This window comes from Trematomus bernacchii, unplaced genomic scaffold (genome assembly GCF_902827165.1).
Source record: "Trematomus bernacchii unplaced genomic scaffold, fTreBer1.1, whole genome shotgun sequence".
Classification (NCBI taxonomy): Eukaryota; Metazoa; Chordata; class Actinopteri; order Perciformes; family Nototheniidae; genus Trematomus; species Trematomus bernacchii.
Window position 1 is genome coordinate 23,200 of NW_022988114.1, and position 15,748 is coordinate 38,947.

The window sequence follows — 15,748 nt, forward strand, 5'->3', positions numbered from 1 at the left end:
CAGGTGTAATGATAATTTATTATCGGCGAGCCAGGTGCAGATTCTGCCGAGCTCGGAGCTGAGGGTTTTTTCAACCTGCAATCTGCTCCTGTCAGAGACCAGCAGGGCTGAGTCGTCCGCCAACAGGAACAAGTTGCAGGCACATGCTGATGACATGTCATTTGCATAAATTAGGAACAGTAACGGACCTAATATGCTTCCTTGTGGAACACCACAGCTCACTGGGAGGGGGGGGGACAGAGTACCGTTTACCTCCACCATCTGTTCTCTCCCCTCCAGGTAGGATTGCATCCAGCTCACCGATAGTTTATCAAAACCAATTGCTTTTAGCTTGTCAATCAGAATGGGGTGATTGACAGTGTCGAAAGCCTTTTGTAGGTCCAGCATCACCATGCCGCAGTATTTACCCTCGTCCACCTCTTGTTTGATGTGGTCGTTCAAATAAAGAAGGCATGTGTCAGTGGAGTGGGATGTTCTAAAGCCAGATTGAAATTCATAGATTAGTTTCTTTTCTGCGAGGTACTTTTCGACCTGTTCATATACTATTTTTTCCATGACTTTCGAGATGGAGGTAAGTATAGAAACAGGGCGGTAGTTGCCTGGGTCCAATTTGCTGCCCTTTTTGTGCAGGGGGGTTACTCTTGCAATTTTGAAGTCTTTGGGTACTTTTCCCTGTTTTATGGAGAGGTTAATTATGTGAGCTATGACTGGTGAGATGGCGGTTGCTGTGTCTCTGAGGAATTTGGAGGGGATATTGTCGTGGCCAGTGGCCTTGTTAGGTTTGAGGGCGCTCAGTTTAATGAGTACCTCTGCTGTTGTTACCCTTGCTAGACTGAAATCATCTTTGCGTACCCCTAGGTTTTTGTAGTAGGTCATGATGTGATCTACTCCAAAAAGCCCTGAGTGGGAGGGTAATTTATTTACAAGAGTTGTGGCTATGTTTGTGAAAAAAATGTTCAAGTACTTGGCCACATCCAGTTTGTCTGTGATGAGCCTGTTATCTGTCTTTATGTTTACGTTTGAAAATCTCGTTTTGAGTTTTTTACTGCAGCCAAGCTGGTTATTGAGTCATTTCCAAAGTTCACGGGGTTTATTTTTGTTTTCCTCAGTTTTGTCATTGATGAAATTCTTTTTGGCAGTTTTGATCATGGAGCTTACGTCATTTCTCAGTCTGTTTCTTTCAATTTTTAGTTCAGTCACGTGGGCCTGGAGTTCACTGCTCGTGCTTTTGGAAAGCATTGACTGACTTTTATGAAACTCAGAGCATTTTTTGTCTCTGGTTTTCATGGCGGTCAGTATGCCGGAGTGCATCCACGGCTCAGCGCCATTTTTTACCCTGGTTGTTCTTAGGGGGGCCAAATCATTGAGTATTGCAGAGAATTTGTTTTTGAAACCAAGCCATGTTTCTTCAACTTGTGTACCACTGAGCTCATCTGACCAGTCCAGGCTCTCCAGTTCTAGGTTAAAGGCCTCGCTAGAGTAGTTTTTGAGGTCTCTAGATATGACTGTTTTGTGACAGCCGGCCTTTTGTTTTAGCTTTTTGCGGGTACAGAATATCATATAATGATCACTTAAACCGCATGCTATAACCCCTTTACTGGAGATCCTGGACCTGTCAGAGGTCAGAATGAGATCAATGTCTCCTGCTATCTGTATTCTGCGCAGTATATCTCTGAACGATGCGATGGTGATTCCACTGTGCAAATGGGCAACATTACCTCTACTATGAAGGATGCTACAAGCCTGTCCATCTCTGCTTCGGTTACCGGTGTTATGCCGTAGATTGAAGCCTTGCCGTAGATTGAAGCCCTGTTCGCGGGGACGAGCAAAGTGACGTCATCGCCTGTATTGAGCGTTCGCCTCGTTTTCTAAGCGGAAAAACGAAAGATACTATTTACTTTCTCTCTTTTGAATGATATATTTCCCATCAGATTAAACAGCAAACGGCTGAATAAATAATGTGCATACAATTGCGTGGAGGCTCGTTTTAAGGACACTTTTCAGATCTGTCACAATCTTCGTATTGGAACAAACTTCCGTTTTTGAGTCCACTCTGTTATGTTCCTCCTTCCTACAGAACAGACAGGATGATATGTCATTTGTCAGTCTAGTCCTATTTCTTAAAACCTTCTCTGTTGTTTAAGTGTCTGATAGCCACGAATAGTAAGCAATGATATAACAGTAATGATATAACATGTCAGACACTGTGTTATTTTCAATCAAGCCTAAAAGATCATAATGTGTTCAAACTGGCTTCACTCGCTTGAATTGCTCCTTTGAATGTAATGTTCCTCTGTGGTTTCCTACTCAACACATGTTTGGATTGTAATGCCACTCATATTTTATTTTTTATTGTATTTTAAGGTGACATTGAATGCTTTGAAAGGTGCCCTAAAATAAAGTGTATTATTGATCTGATATCTGTGCCTATATCACACTATTAATGTTCCTTATTTTAGACTAGGTTAACCCTGGTGTCAATAGGGAGGATCTGCACTGTTCTCTAACATGTTCAGCAGAGCAGGTATTTCTCCTGACAGATTTTGAAGCCCCCTTATCATTTTGTCCAGGATGGTCAGAGACTCACCTAAATCACACTGGTGTTTGCTGTTCCCCTCTGGTGTGTGCTCACAAAAGCATTTCACTCTGGGCCCAGCAGGTGAAGAACTAAAGAGGGGCTTCCAAATCCGGCAGAGCAGACTTTCTATCCTGAGGAAGATTAAGATCTTCTATTTGCATGCAGTCCAAGTCATTTCTGCATATCTGAATAAAGTTATCCTTTTTCCTGGCAATGAAAAATCCCTGTTTTTATAAGTATAGTAAGTATAAGTGTTTTGAATTCTTTCAACAGCGCACACGTTCTTTATTACCCTACATGGCCACAAAATAAAGGGACATTCTTTTAACCTCACCCAAACATAATTGTTCACATTTGTGGTGTCTTCTCCATTTCTTCACTTTATTGCAATAGGTTTGTAAAATATAAATAATTAGACCAATACAGTATTTTTCGTTTGCAAACACACTAAAATTACACATAAAGCAACATTATTTAAAGTGACACTCAAAAAGCAAAACCTCAGCTCAAGTCTCCAAAAATCTAAACACATTTTCAGCTTTGCACTCAATTTTAAATTCAACATGGCACTTTTGCAACACTGCACGCAGTTCTATAGTTCAGGCAAACAACTGACATAGTCACTTGTTTGCCATTTTCAAAACACTGCCATTAAAAATCAATAATCAAATACACATGACCATAAACACTGAACTGCTTTATTGTTGACTCATCAATCAGGATGAAAGCACTGTACAAAGACTGTTCATGCCTCTTCTCCAGGCAGTGGGAGAGAGGGGAGATATCCTCTGTGATGGTGAGGTGCTGGGGCCACACACAGCTAAGCAAACAATCTAAATAATCTTTAGAATATATAATTGTGTTTGTATTTTCCTCAAAGTTAGTTTTCTATTGACTGTATTTCATAGAAAGCATATTTTAGTTCAGAATTCTCCCCATGCAGAAAAAGCCCATAAAGATGATTGTGATGAATTACATCAGTAGTTGTTTGGACAAAGTGCTGTGAAAGAAGTGTGTGCCATTTGGTGCAAACGTTTGTTTTTAATAAGTGCTTATGTGGTTTAGAGTGCAGTGCTTCATTTTGCAGCACAGATGGTGTGTTGTGCACTTTGGGAGTGTGGTCTTATGAATTGTGTTTAGTGTTTTGGCCTACTCACAAATGTGTGTAAACAATTAAAAAGAAACTGATGTGGAAATTAACAACTGTGTAAAAGTACAATTGAACCTCAGTTAAACTTTGTTTGCATTTATATTGAAAAAAACCTCATTATTTACGTTATACGTAAATAACTTAATGTTGTCGTAATTTCACCTTTACTCATAAACACTTAAAAGACGCGCCAGCCGTAATTTCTTGACAGCAAGTACCAGAGTTTGTAGAGGAAGGTTGTGACCTTTTCACCTAATTTTGCAAACAAAAATGGATCAAAATGTCGTTTGCAAAATATTAAAATACATTACAAAAGGCAAGTATCCCGAGGGTGCCTCGAAAATTCAGAGAAATTTAATCCGACGACGATCCATGAAATATGAAACCAAAGGTGAGAAATGTACATATAGGCCTACTGTATTATAGACTATTGTTTTGTGTATTGAATAAGCGTTTCTTCATTTTGGGTACGGTTTTAGTCAGTTATGATTACAGTCAGGGCCATCCCTCCCTACAGGCCGATCACGCAGACTGCGTGGGGCCTCACCTCGCGGAGGGTGCCTCACCTCGCGGACGGGTCCTCATCTTGTTGAGGGAGCCTGAACTGAGCCGTAAATGCGGCGCACCCATGCGCTTATGCGGCGCAATTAGTGTGGCGCGGCACTCCCAAAGTGCACAACACAACATATATGTGCTGCAAAATGAAGCACTGCGCTCAAAACCACATAAGCACTTATCAAAAACAAACCTTTGCACCAAATGGCACACACTTCATTCGCAGCACTTTGTCCAACCAACTACACACTGATGTAATCAATCTAAACCACACTCATCTTTATGGGCTTTTTCTGCATGAGAATTCTGCACCAAAGAAATATGTGTTACGAACTCAGACACTTAGGATGTAGGACCCAATTGCACGACCCGGGAGACAGAGGTAAAGTATTAGTAAGATACTTTATTTTCCAAAATACAGCAATGAACAACAAAAAAGGTAACTATCAGATCTCTAACCGAGATGACAAAAATAGAGGAACAAAATGAAAGCGCTCACGTAGTGAGGAATCAAACTTTACAAGAGTACAAAGAGCATAGACCTGACCATAGCAAGAGACAATACGAACTGACAAAGAACACTTGGGAGACAGGGGAATATAAGCACAGGGTAACTAGACACAGGTGGGACCAATCAGGGGCGGGGCTGACATTGATGAGCACAGGAGACACAGGTGAAAATAATCAGGAAGCCTGGAATGAGAGAAAGCAAACGTAAATAACATGCATCTCTCTAGCATTTCTGTCGGTGCACAACAGTACCCCCCCCCTCTAGGGCCAACTCCTGATGGCCCAGGCTGATTGTAAAAATCGTGGATAAGCGTCTTGTCTACGATAAATGACGCAGCTACCCAGCTTCTAGCCTCAGGACCGTAACCCTTCCAGTCTACCAGGAATTGCTTCCCCCTCCCCCTATTACGGACCTCCAGTAGCTTACGGACCTTGTAAACCTCACCCCCTTCAAAGAACTCGGGCGGTGGAGGGGGCTTGGAGGCGGGAACAAGTGTGCTCTCGCACACCGGCTTGATTTTACTGACGTGAAACGTCGGATGTACTCTCATAGTTCTGGGGAGTTGCAAGCGTACAGACACCGGGTTGATGACTCTGGACACCGGGGAAAGGACCCACAAATCTCGGAGCCAGTTTCTTTGAGGCGACATGGAGTGGTAAGTCCTTAGTGGAAAGCCAAACATTTTGGCCTGGTCTGTAGGAGGGAGCGACCCTGCGATGGACGTCTGCAACAGCCTTCATCCGAGCTGAACTTCGGAGAAGAGCCTGGCGAGCACCAGCCCAAACTCGTTGACAACGTCTGATCATGGCATGAGCCGATGGAACCCTCACCTCTTCCTCGTTGTTAGGGAAAAATGGAGGCTGGAAACCATTGACACAATGGAATGGAGAGAGACCTGTGGCTGCCGTAGGAAGAGTATTGTGGGCAAACTCGACCCATGTGAGGTGGTCACTCCAGGTAGTCTGGTTCCGGGAGACGAGACAACGTAGCGTAGTCTCTAGTTCCTGGTTCAGACGCTCCGACTGTCCATTTGACTGAGGATGATATCCTGATGACAAGCTGACGGTGGCACCTATGAGTCGACAAAACTCCTTCCAGAAAACGGAAATGAATTGTGGACCCCTGTCGGAAACAATGTCATCAGGGAATCCATGGATCCTGAATATGTGATTCATCATGACCTCTGCGGTGACTTTGGCAGAGGGAAGCTTGGTCAATGGGATGAAGTGAGCCATCTTTGAAAATCGATCCACCACTGTTAGGACCGTAGTCTTGCCTCTGGATGAAGGAAATCCTGTCACAAAATCCATTGAAATGTGTGACCAAGGACGTTGGGGAATCGGCAGGGGCTGGAGCAAGCCCATCTTGACTTGTGATGAGGTCTTATTACACGCACACACCGGACAAGCCGCTACGTACTCTGCCTCATCTTTCTTCATGGCTGGCCACCAGAAACGTTGTTGTATCCTGAACATTGTCCTTGTTACCCCCGGATGGCACGAAAGCACAGATGAGTGAGCCCAGTGGATGACCTTGGAGTGAAGAGCCTCAGGAACAAACAGCAGATTGTTGGGACACTCGCTAGGTGCTGGATTCTTGACATTCGCCTTTTTTACGTCCGACTCCACTTGCCAGGAAAAGGCTCCGATCACACGGTTAAGTGGAAGGATGGTCTTGGGCTCTACCGCAAGTGGTTCCGGATCATAAAGACGAGACAAAGCATCGGGTTTTTTGATTCTGAGACCCGGGACGAAAAGAGAGGGTGAAATTGAACCTACTAAAGAATAGTGTCCACCTGGCCTGACGGGAGTTGAGACGCTTAGCCTTTCTTATATATTCCAGATTCTTGTGATCTGTCCAGACTAAAAACGGCTGCTCTGCACCCTCTAACCAGTGTCTCCATTCCTCGAGGGCAGCTTTTACAGCTAACAGTTCCTTGTTCCCCACGTCGTAATTCCGCTCTGGCCGTTGTCAGTTTCGCGACAGGTAAGCACATGGATGCATCTTGTTGTCTTCTGCAGAACGTTGAGACAGTACTCCTCCAATTCCCTCATTGGAAGCATCAACCTCGACCATAAACTGGCGCTGGGGATCTGGAATGGTGAGTATGGGGGCTGATGTGAATCTCTCTCTGAGACGTTGGAAAGCGAAGTCCGCCTGGGGAGTCCACTTGAAAGGAACCTTAGGAGAAGTCAGAACATGTAGAGGGGCAGCAACAGAACTGAAATTCCTAATAAACTTCCTATAGAAGTTAGCAAACCCTAGAAACTGTTGGACCTTCTTCCTGGAGTCTGGTGTAGGCCACTGGGATACTGCACTGATTTTAGCCGGACCCATTTGCATATGATTAGGTGAGATTATGTATCCTAAGAAGGATACCTCTTTTGTGTGGAACTCACACTTCTCTGCCTTGACATATAACTGATTCTCTAGCAGTTTCTGCAAAACCTGACGGACATGGTTAACATGAGACTTAGTGTCTGGGGAGAAAATCAGAATATCATCCAGATACACAAACACTGAAATATTCAAAAATTCCCGTAAAACCTCATTCACAAGAGCTTGAAACACAGCCGGTGCATTGCATAGTCCAAAGGGCATTACTAGATACTCATAGTGACCACTCTGAGTGTTGAATCCTGTCTTCCACTCATCCCCTTTTCTTATTCTAACCAAGTGATATGCATTTCTTAAATCTAACTTGGTGAATATTTTGGCAGTTTGAAGTAGTTCAAAGGCAGATGTCATGAGTGGCAGAGGATAGCGGTTCTTCACCGTAATGTCATTTAGTGGACTGTAGTCTATGCAAGGTCTCAGAGACCCGTCTTTCTTTCCCACAAAGAAAAATCCCGCTCCGGCTGGAGAAGATGAAGGACGGATAATTCCTGATTTGAGTGAAGAGGAAATGTATTCGTCCATTGCTGCTCTCTCAGGTCTCGAAATCGAATAAAGTTTCCCCTTGGGAATGGGGGCTCCCGGTAAGAGATCAATGGGACAGTCAACATCTCGGTGAGGAGGTAGCGACATGGCTTTGGATTTGTTAAAGGCTTCCTTTAAATCATGGTAACAGGAAGGTACCTTCTGTAGATCAGGATAGTCGGGGTGATCTATAATGATTTTACGAGAGTCTGTTGGTGCATTAACAGGTTGTGAAAGTTTACACCTGCCCATACAATCCTCTCCCCATTCCTTAATTTTCCCTGAACGCCAGTCAATGTGAGGATTGTGGATCTTTAGCCATGGAAACCCCAAAATAATCGGGGTGCTGAGCCGACTCAAAAATATGGAATTGCATGCTCTCGGTATGGTCCTTATTCACAGTAATCTGAATGGGCTCAGTGCAATGGGTGACTGTGAACAACAAGCGGCCGTCTAAGGCACTGGCATTAATAGGATGAGATAGCGGAACAGTCTTTATTTCTAGCTGATTTACTACGCCCCAGTCCATAAGACTTTCGTCAGCCCCTGAGTCTATTAACACACCCTGGTCAATGGTTTGATTGTTAATACAAATGTTTACCTGCGTAACAGGTCGAGGAGGAAAGTCTGCGGGAAACTTGCTCACCAGCGCCCTCCTTTTGACTGGTGAGCACGATCTTTTCCCGGGCATGAAGCGAGTTGATGATCCGACTGGCCGCAGTAGAAACAACAACCCTCCCGTAGACGGCGCTGCCTCTCCTCCAGAGAAAGCCTGGTTCTTCCCAGCTGCATGGGTTCCCCGGAGTCATTCGGAAGTGTAATCCTCTGACGGTGTGGTAACATGGGCTGGACATCCTCGGCTGGCGGCGCGACCCACCAAGATGCATTCTGGGAGCTGGGAATAACGTCTCGGTTGCGTCGACGCTCCCTCTCTCTTTCCCGAAGACGGTTATCGATCCGGATGGCCACGGCGATGAGAGATTCCAGATCCCGGGGTGTCTCCAGTGGAGCCAGCTGGTCTTTTATCGGTTCCGAAAGTCCCGTCATGAAGGCGTCACGAAGAGCCGGAACATTCCATCCGCTGTCCCGCTTGCTGCTGTGCGAAACTCGATGGCGTAATCAACCACCTGGCGGTTGAGCTGGCGTATATGAAAAAGTTTTCTGCTGGCCTCTGTAGCAGGCGATGAGTGGTCAAAAATACGACTCATAGTCTCTATGAAATCGGTCAATGAGTAACATAGTTCAGTTTCTCTTGACCATTCTGCAGTAGCCCAGGCTGCAGCAGCCCAGGCTGCAGCTCTTCCCGTTAAATGAGACACAATAAACGCCACTTTACCATGGTCCGATGAAAGGCTCCTGGGTTGTGTTGAAAATGCAGATCGCACTGTACCAAAAAGGCTCTGCAATTAGAAGAATCTCCGGAAAATCTCTCCGGAAGAGCCAGCCGTAAAGGGGAAGAAACAGCCTGACTTGGGAAATCAGCTGGAGCATTGACAGGCAACCTCTCAGTTGTGGATGACGTCACCGGAGGAGCAGTCTGTTGGTGAGTGAAAAAATGATTCATTTGGACAAGCCAGTTGTTGCATCTGTGTGGATAATGCTTCCTGAATCCGGCCTGGCGTCCCTCTTAGTTCTTGCATTTTCCTGGTTGACCTAGGCCCAGCTGTTCCTCGTGATGAAAGATCTTCACGCCCTGTGCTGACAGCGCTGCGTGAAGCGTTCTTGGGTCGGCTGGGTCCATAATGGTCAGTTCGTTCTGTTACGAACTCAGACACTTAGGATGTAGGACCCAATTGCACGACCCGGGAGACAGAGGTAAAGTATTAGTAAGATACTTTATTTTCCAAAATACAGCAATGAACAAAAAAAGGTAACTATCAAATCTCTAACCGAGATGACAAAAATAGAGGAACAAAATGAAAGCGCTCACGTAGTGAGGAATCAAACTTTACAAGAGTACAAGAGCATAGACCTGACCATAGCAAGAGACAATACGAACTGACAAAGAACACTTGGGAGACAGGGGAATATAAGCACAGGGTAACTAGACACAGGTGGGACCAATCAGGGGCGGGGCTGACATTGATGAGCACAGGAGACACAGGTGAAAATAATCAGGAAGCCTGGAATGAGAGAAAGCAAACGTAAATAACATGCATCTCTCTAGCATTTCTGTCGGTGCACAACAATATGTGCAGAAACACAAATATACTGTTTGAACCAAACGCACCACCATGCATGCACAGAGAGAGTTGTGTGAACTAAAATATGCCTCTTTTCAAATACAGTAAATATAAAGTAAGTTTGAGGTACAAATATAAAGATTTTTTTATTCAAATAAAATCTTATTTTCATTTGTGGCCTAGCTATGTGTGTCCCCAGCACCTCCTCACCATCACAGAGGATATCTCCCTCTCTCCCACTGCCTGTAGAAGAGGCATGAACACAGGGCTGATGCTCATACAGCTCCATGCTGAAAAGAACTCCTCAATCACTAAATCTCCATCTAGCTCTTCCTCTCGCTGTTAGTTCTTACATTTAGTCTTTTTACAGTGCTTACATCCTGATTGATGAGTCAACAATAAAGCAGTTCTGTGTTTATGGTCATTTGGCATGTGAATTCTTTTAAGTGATTTATGTGTGTATGCAAATTTAATGGCAGTGTTTAGAAAGTGGCAAACAAGAGAATATGTGTCTTACTTAGAGAACTGTCAGTGCAGTGCTTTGCTGAAAGAGTCTTTAGACTGAGCTGAGGTTTTGCTCTGTTGAGTGTCTCTTTAAATAATGTGGCTGTTTGTGTAATTGTAGTGTGTTAGCAATGGAACAAAACAGTACATAACATAATTAATCTGTGTTGATGGAACGGAGGGGATTTATTTTGTGAAAGCAACAGGTAAATCCCAGAAAATCAAAGTGGTCTGTGGTTCTGAGGAAGCCCTACAGGTGTACACTGTGGTTTCTGAGGAAGCCCTACAGGTGCACACTGTGGTTCTGAGGAAAGCCCTACAGGTGCACACTGTGGTCTGAGGAGCCCTACAGGTGCACACTGTGGTTCTGAGGAGCCCTACAGGTGCACACTGTGGTTTGAGGAAGCCGTTACAGGTGCACACTGTTGGTTCTGAGGAAGCCCTACAGGTGCACACTGTGGTTCTGAGGAAGCCCTACAGGTGCACACTGTGGTTCTGAGGAAGCCCTACAGGTGCACACTGTGGTTCTGAGGAAGCCCTACAGGTGCACACTGTGGTTCTGAGGAAGCCCTACAGGTGCACACTGTGGTTCTGAGGAAGCCCTACAGGGTGTACACTGTGGTTCTGAGGAAGCCCTCCAGGTGCACACTTGGTTCTGAGGAAGCCTCCAGTGCACACTGTGGTTCTGAGGAAGCCCTACAGGTGCACACTGTGGTTCTGAGGAAGCCCTACAGGTGCACACTGTGGTTCTGAGGAAGCCCTACAGGTGCACACTGTGGTTCTGAGGAAGCCCTACAGGTGCACACTGTGGTTCTGAAGGAAGCCCTACAGGTGCAACTGTGGTTCTGAGGAAGCCTACAGGTGCACACTGTGGTTCTGAGGAAGCCCTACAGGTGCACACTGTGGTTCTGAGGAAGCCCTACAGGTGCACACTGTGGTTCTGAGGAAGCCCTACAGGTGCACACTGTGGTTCTGAGGAAGCCCTACAGGTGCACACTGTGGTTCTGAGGAAAGCCTCCTCACAGGTGTACACTGTTGTCTGAGGAAGGCCCTACAGGTGCACCACTGTGGTTCTGAAGGAAGCCCTACGGGCACACTGTGGTTCATGAGGAACGCCCTACAGGTGCACCACTTGTGGTTTCTGAGGAGCCCTACAGGTCGCACACTGTGGTTCTGAGGAAGCCATACAGGTGCACACTGTGGATTCTGAGGACGCCCTACGGTGCACGACTGTTTTCCAAAAAGAAACCCAGATAGATGCCTTTTCTCTGGCCCGCAATGTGCAAAGACAGATACAATGGGTGAGCAACCTTCATTATCGCAAACTCTTCAGCCACATACATCTGTTACAATTAATGATGCGTTATCAAACCGTAGGGTTACAAATGCATTCTTTCACCTTAAATTGTTATGTTGAGATGATAAATTAAAACATCAAGGAAATGTACCAATAACTATTCAAAATGGTATGATAACATGACCATTTTTCCTGCATTAAGGTTGCACAATGTACTGGATGCCAGGCCGGTGCCATTGTCATTAAAACAGGAGGGTGGAGTACACCCCAATCAAGGTATGTATATGTTCCAGTATGTATATGTAGTTCAAATAAACACCTACATATTATTCATTTGCAGTATAACAGCTTGATAGGATGATTATAAAGAATCCTCTAACCTATTACTTGTGATACTCATGTTAATATCTCATTATCAACACCCTTGAGTTACCCTCTGCAAATAGAATACTTCATGGTCTTTCCATTGTTGTCTTCGTGGTCACACAACCCTTTGAAATAATGGGGATGGATTGATTGGGAAGCTAGGCAATAACCAAAAAATGGGTACCAGTATTGTCTGTGTCATGATAGATTACAATGACCAAATGGGCACAGGCATACCCTCTCAGGACCAAATGGGCACAGGCATACCCCTCTCAGGACCAAATGGGCACAGGCATACCCTCTCAGGACCAAATGGGCACAGGCATACCCTCTCAGGACCAAATGGGCACAGGCATACCCTCTCAGGACCAAATCAGCGGAAGAAGTGACCGGGTGCATTTGAAGCACCAAAAAGAATCCTCACAGATCAATGCCGTAAGTGTTTCTTAATAAAGGCTGAACATCTGTCATGAATAATCTCTGTTTACTTAATTTCAGTCTTATTTAAGACATTTTAATTTATTTTACACCATGCAATTATAATTAGTTTTGAGGAAGTCATTTCATGTTTTGTTCCACCAATTTTCAGATCAATACCCGGGTCTGTGAGGTTCTACAGATCAAGTCTGTGTTCACCACCTCATCCTCAGACCAATGGATGGTGGAGAGGATGAGGCGAGCAGAGAGTCTTGTGTTCATTGCCCTGTTCCATTATTAGAAGCGGCAAGAAGTACCTGTCATAAAGATTAAATATGTATTTCAGTTTTGCTTAACTTTAATTGTTATGAACACATATTTTGTAAGTTAAAAAAGATAATGCAGTTTATTCAATAGAAATAGAATGTTATAGAAACCTCTGTGTCTACATGTCAGAATTATACTTCAATCTCATCTGATCATTCTTTTTTTCAGAGCACTCAGCAAATTGTTCGGACAGAGGCCAGAGACGTGGGAGGAGCACCTTGATGCAGTAATGTTTGGTCTTCGGACAAAAAAGCAGATGACCACTAAATGTTCTCCCTATTTCCTCATGTTTGGGAGAGAAGCTCGCGACCCATCAGAGGTGCCAGACCACTACATGGCTGGTTAACCTATATACATTGAGTCCAATCTAATCTAGGCTATGTGTGCATTCTTACATTTTTACCTTGACCTTTTTTATGAAATATATTTTCTGTAATATCTCTGTCAAATGACAGAAATGTATTTCTACAACTTTTTGCAAAGGTTGATGGTAGTGTGGAGGGTGTTGTGGGCCAAGAGAGTTTGACAGAGGAAATACTGCACCTGGAAGACACCCTGAAGGAAGCCAGGGAGAATGTGACAAGGGCCCAGGGAGAAACAAGGCAACGCCTGAAGTCTAGCGGCAAGACCAAGCGCAGCCAGCAGAGGAAGGGAGGCAAGTTGGAGCCCAATTCTCTTGGTCCATTTACAATCAAAAGCCTTCAGGGAAAAAGTGCAGACCTGCAGGGGAAAGGGCCTCATACACAAAGTCAATATAGATCACTTGAAACATTGTAAAGAGGAGGGCCCAAGAATCCCACAGAACATTAAGGATGTCGCAAAACCATCACAAGACCATCGGTCATTGTGTTTGCTGGAGAACCTCCATCCTCACCAGTGCCGCCTGCCCCAGGACCAGCTACACCTACACCCTCCATCCTCACCACCTGCCGCCGCCCCCCAGGACCTGCTACACCACACCTCCATCCTCACCAGTGCCGCCCCTGCCCCAGCCTGCTACACCTACACCTCATCCTCACCAGTGCCGCCTGCCCCCAGGACCTGCTACACCTACACCTCCATCCTCCCCGTTGCCGCCTGCCCCAGGACCTGCTACACCTACACCTCCATCCTCACCAGTGCCGCCTGCCCCAGGACCTGCTACACCTACACCTCCATCCTCACCAGTGCCGCCTGCCCCAGGACCTGCTACACCTACACCTCCATCCTCACCAGTGCCGCCTGCCCCAGGACCTGCAGCTACACCTACACCTCCATCCTCCCCAGTGCCGCCTGCCCCAGGACCAGCTACACCTACACCTCCATCCTCCCCAGTGCCGCCTGCCCCAGGACCAGCTACAACCACCCAGATCCAGACTCTACCAGACAAAAGTAAGAAATGTTTACACACCTGCTTGTTCTCCGACTTGGAATGCTTTACAGGCTCATGGTATTTATTCATGTTATTCATATGTTGCCTTTTTTTTGTATTGTTCTTTGCAGTTGTGAAAGACGCTTGGGGCAGGGAAATGAGAGCCATGTTCTGGTGTCCAAAAATTGGTCCTTATAAAATAATACTTCTGGGATCATAAAACAAATTGGGTCCAGAACATGGAGTCTTGAGAGTGAGGTATAATCTTTTCACTTATACAGATGTGTTGGTCTTAAATTTATTCTTTATATTAAAAAGATTACTATCCCATAGTGCATTCACAGGCATTGTAGGTTGCAATACTCTTCCTTGCTGTTCTTTTATAACTTGAATGACCTCTTTTATACTATTTTGTTACAGGTAATAAATGCATACCTTGCTGTCAAAGTCAACGACTTCAACAAGGAGAACCCCAGAGGACAGAGAGCCACCTTCATCGACACATTTGAAATGTCAAGAATTTGGAACAACCACAGCAGCCCAGGTGTTGCAGCCCCAGCCCAGATGTTGCAGCCCCAGCAGCCCAGATGTTGCAGCCCAGCCCAGATGTTGCAGCCCCAGCAGACCAGGTGTTGCAGCCCCAGCAGACCAGATGTTGCAGCCCCAGCAGCCCAGGTGCTGCAGCCCCAGCAGACCAGGTGTTGCAGCCCCAGCAGACCAGGTGTTGCAGCCCCAGCAGACCAGATGTTGCAGCCCCAGCAGCCCAGGTGTTGCAGCCCCAGCAGCCCAGATGTTGCAGCCCCAGCAGACCAGGTGTTGCAGCCCCAGCAGACCAGGTGTTGCAGCCCCAGCAGACCAGATGTTGCAGCCCCAGCAGACCAGGTGTTGCAGCCCCAGCAGCCCAGATGTTGCAGCCCCAGCAGCCCAGGTGCTGCAGCCCCAGCAGACCAGGTGTTGCAGCCCCAGCAGACCAGGTGTTGCAGCCCCAGCAGACCAGATGTTGCAGCCCCAGCAGCCCAGGTGTTGCAGCCCCAGCAGCCCAGATGTTGCAGCCCCAGCAGACCAGGTGTTGCAGCCCCAGCAGCCCAGATGTTGCAGCCCCAGCAGACCAGGTGTTGCAGCCCCAGCAGACCAGATGTTGCAGCCCCAGCAGCCCAGATGTTGCAGCCCCAGCAGACCAGATGTTGCAGCCCCAGCAGCCCAGGTGCTGCAGCCCCAGCAGACCAGGTGTTGCAGCCCCAGCAGCCCAGGTGTTGCAGCCCCAGCAGACCAGATGTTGCAGCCCCAGCAGCCCAGGTGTTGCAGCCCCAGCAGCCCAGGTGTTGCAGCCCCAGCAGACCAGGTGTTGCAGCCCCAGCAGCCCAGATGTTGCAGCCCCAGCAGCCCAGATGTTGCAGCCCCAGCAGACCAGATGTTGCAGCCCCAGCAGCCCAGGTGTTGCAGCCCCAGCAGACCAGATGTTGCAGCCCCAGCAGCCCAGATGTTGCAGCCCCAGCAGACCAGATGTTGCAGCCCAGCACCCAGGTGTTTGCAGCCCCAGCAGACCAGATGTTGCAGCCCCAGCAGCCCAGGTGTTGCAGCCCCAGCAGA